The 4,243-nt window shown below is 36.4% G+C and overlaps 1 long non-coding RNA gene across 1 annotated transcript; it reads left to right on the top strand.

The window, feature by feature from the left end:
- Positions 1 to 2,821: 2,821 nt before the first annotated feature.
- On the top strand, positions 2,822 to 3,559 carry LOC131250035 (uncharacterized). Its single transcript, XR_009172994.1, has 2 exons — positions 2,822 to 2,905; positions 3,189 to 3,559. It is a non-coding gene; the product is annotated as an uncharacterized LOC131250035 (long non-coding RNA).
- Positions 3,560 to 4,243: the final 684 nt, after the last annotated feature.

Genomic DNA, 4,243 nt, shown 5'->3' with positions numbered 1-4,243 from the left:
CTCTCTCTCGATCTCCCTCTCCCTTGATCTCCCTCTCCCGATCTCAACCCTCTCTCTTGATCTCCCTCTCACTCTCTCTCCCTCTCCTTGCAACATCCACCATCCCACGACAGTCCCTACACATGGAGTATCTAATATTATAGAAGCAGCAGTAGTAGCTCCATATGAGGTGTGTGATCTGTCGTCACTTTGAAGGGAGGGAGTGAGTGCAATAGCAATAGCAACAGTGTGTAGATAGGTACATCAACAACGCACACTTTCTCTCTCTCTCTTTCTGATTTGTTTCTGCCCTAAATTTTCAGGTGGGGCATTTAATCGAACAGATGGCCACATGGGTTTCCTTGCCTTTGTTATTCTCTCTACAGTCACCCTTTTGACATGGGGACAAAGGCTTCATGTCCTCTCCTGGTAGTGGCATTTCCAGCTTTACTCTCCCACAGGTGCTTCCTCAGTACTTGTGTGATTTTGACACTATCAATCGCGATGTTGCTTCGTGGGCTCCATCATAATGATATAAGTGTTTTATCCACGCAGGTATGAGCTAAAAAATGAGGCAGATCCAAATCTTAGGTGGACCACACCACTGGAAATAGTGGTGATTGAATGCCTAGCATTAAAAATCCAAATCTCAGATAGACCACACCATTTTAACACATTGGAATTTTTAATTGTTTACAATTCTAGATGAATAAATTCAATCCAATTGTAATTGTTCAAACCGACAAAATACACAATTTTAACATCCAGAAAGTTATGGACTTGTTTTCACTACTTTGATTCTTGTTACCATTCCTGTGGATTGCAGAAAGGAATTGATGAGAACTAGGTTGCAGCACTAGAGTACTACTTTGATTCTTGTTACCATTCTTGTGGATTGCAGAAAGGAATTGATGAGAACTAGGTTGCAGCACTAGAGTACTACTTTGATTCTTGTTACCATTCTTGTGGATTGCAGAAAGGAATTGATGAGAACTAGGCTGCAGCACTAAAGTACAATCCTGAAGATTTTACACAGGTGGTATGAGTCATCTCCTACTGACTATGTGATCTATAGTTTTTCTCTGTCCAGGCTTAATTTTGTGTTTTTTCAGGTCATGTTATATGTGGATATGGAAGTAACTACCTTTGAAGGTCAAGGCACTATATATTATTTTTCTTTCTTTGGTCTAGGCACAATTAATCTTACAATCATTTCCTTTTCTGTTTAAATTCTTTGCATGACATGTGAGATTTGTAGTGGTTTCTATATGCCTATTTTTTATGATAATGTCTGAGAGCAATTTGGCTGAGCACACTTGAAGAACTGTATTATACAACACAGGAATTCTACCAATGTCATACTGATGTGAGGCATAGTGTTGGGTGTTATGCCATTCGGATCTGGAACTAGCTTTCCTTGTTTTGTGGACATTCGTCCCTTATCCCCACAAATTTAAATGCCTATATATTCATATGTGATGGCTGAAAGTGTTAAATTATGTGGCATCAATCAAGTTTTCTGTATTTTCTTAGCATCATCTGGGACTACTTTGTTTTCGTTTCTGACGCTTTAATGCTAATTCAGGTACATATGCAATATCCATGTGAATGTCACTAAGAGCCTTCTTGCAGAGGTTTTCTAGAGTACTAGCCCACTTTTAGGATGCAAGCTCATTAAAAAGGAGAAGGTTGATTCAATCTAACATGGCCACAGCTTGAGCATGACTAAAACTTAGATGCTCTTTTCAATGATAACCTTTTTAAAGATGAGTCACTTAGAAAACTTCTTAGTGCTTGAGAGAAGGGGAGGGTGGTAAATATGTCTCAGTGAACCCTTAATGGCTTAGTTCTGTTCTGATGGAAAAGAGAACCAACAGAGTCTTAACCAGCGAACTCATTTCAAGTCAAACCCCAATAGTTTGGTTCTTTCTATTTGATAGAAAAAGCAAAAACTGGGGTTGGATGTTGAATTTTTAGAGATCAGTTGTAACATTCTGTAATATGAATGCATGTGTGCGCGTATTTATATGAACACTTATTTCAGTTGGTTTTTAAGGATGATTACGTCATCTTGCAGTAGGTTTTTATTGGCAAAATATCACAGTAAAATAACATTGACACAGTTTTTGTATTCGTTTATGGGTCATTGCAACATGTCGATATTGTGCTGAGATTAATGAAACTTGGCTTTGACTTGCTTATTTAATGTTAGTACCAGTCCTATGACTGTTGAATTGCTTTGTTGGAATCTTGCAGTCATCTTTTGGTGTCTACACAATTCATTTTGCAAAGATGCACAGGTCATGTGGGATCATTAAATTGGGTGTTCAAGAGGATTTGGCTTTATTTCTTTCCGTAATCAGCAAATATTATTTTCAATCTTAGTTATCACTGTTTAAAAGCCTGTAGTTGACTTCTTCTACATCTTTTAAAACCCTGTAGTTGACACATGAATTATCCATGAATTTCTGAGGTGGGGCTAGGGCATGCCGAGTATTGATTTCGCTAATTGTAATAAAAAACAAACTCAAGCTCAAGCTGTGGGAGATTGTTACCACATTCCAACTATCAGTAAGTACAAATTAGAAGGCAGATTTAAATTTATTTATTTATTTTTAAATTTCCTTTAGAAATGCTAATTGCATTAACAGAGGATTGAGTTATCCAAGGGGTATTGACTTTCTTCGGGTATGTTGATCCATGAGGAATTTTGATGTATATGTTGATGTCATTGTGCTTGAATTGATTAAACATCTTTATGGATATGGGTAGATAGTAAATAACTCACCTTCTTGCGAAACAACAAGCTAATCAACTAAAAAAAGGGACACATGTGGTATGATTATAGTTCCTCAGATGACTCTAGCTGGTTTGCAATAAATATATTTGAGGATCAAGAAACTTATTTATGGTCACATCACATTTGGTACGATGTTCCAAGATTTTCCCAATTAAATGTGATTCTATGGTTTTATTAATGTAGTCTTAGTTCAAATCCCCTTGATAAAGTTCATTGTTCAGTCAGAATTGCTTTTTTCTTTTTCTTTTTTTTTAAAGTAAATTTAATTACACTATCTGAAATATACAAACATCAACTCTCTTAAATCGGTGGATGCTTCATTTTACCCTTTTAAGCTGATGCATCCTTGTTGTATGTATCACATATGGACATCGTATTCTATCTGCTTATTGTTGAAAATTGATTACAGATTCAATTGACCTACAAATTCACTTGGAAGCATCAGCATGACTAGATCACTGGCCATCCCTCACAGGGAGATGTCTCCACCATCTCAGCTATAGAAGGCTCCTTGTTGTGCTAGACACTTAAAAGTGTAGCGAAAATGTCTGTTCTACATCATGAAGTTTGGAAGTTGTATTCCTTCCAATGTTTGGTGGTGTATTGACTTTCTACGGGTATGTTCGGTGGCTTTAAATATCACCCGCTAAGATTCGTGGTGCACTTGGATCAGTCAACCAGCTTTTCATTTGCATCAGAATTCTTGCAGCTTCGGTGGCCGGATTTCGAGACCGTTATGGCATTTGTTTTGAATTTGGGATATAAAGTCAGCTTGATTGATCCAAAGCGGGTCTCAAATTGCTCATTTCTAATCTAGAGACTGAAGTGAGTTTCCAACTTTGAATCCATATATTCAATTCCTCTTCCATATAACATGCCATATATTCCTCTAACTGATAACCATTCTTTCAGGTTTCTAAAATTTATATTTCATCTTTTTATGATATTCATCTAAGAAATCTGTTAGGAATTGGTTTACATCACAGCTACTATAGAGTTAAAAGTCCAGTCTTCTGCCTTTTGTCCTGTAACATTGTAGTGCTAGATAAATTTTGTGTTGCATGCATGAAATTGATTCACTTACAAAAGTTCAATCATGGAATTCCCATGATTGCTTCACAAAAGTTCAATGACCGAGTGCACTTCTACTACCAACCCTCTTTTAATTGAAGTAGGGACTTGCTGATGCATTAGACTTGGTGGAGTTTACTAGAATTTAAAAAAAAAAAAAAAAAGATTTGGTTTTTGCTTTTCAACTGAAAATTGCTTTGGTTGTGTTGACTATTGATTTTCCAATGCTGTTTTACTTGTCTTCACCTTACTAAAGACATGATTCTTCTATTTTAGTTACCTAATTCATCTCCTTTAGTAATATTAACTTTTTTACCTATTATTTGCAGTTTAGTTGGTTTTAAGTTGCTAAGGACCATATGATTGTATGAGTTGCTTATACTAGTACTTACA

This window comes from Magnolia sinica, chromosome 6 (genome assembly GCF_029962835.1).
Source record: "Magnolia sinica isolate HGM2019 chromosome 6, MsV1, whole genome shotgun sequence".
Lineage (NCBI taxonomy): Eukaryota > Viridiplantae > Streptophyta > Magnoliopsida > Magnoliales > Magnoliaceae > Magnolia > Magnolia sinica.
Note: the sequence above shows the minus strand (reverse complement) of the source record. Positions and strands in the feature narration are given on the sequence as shown.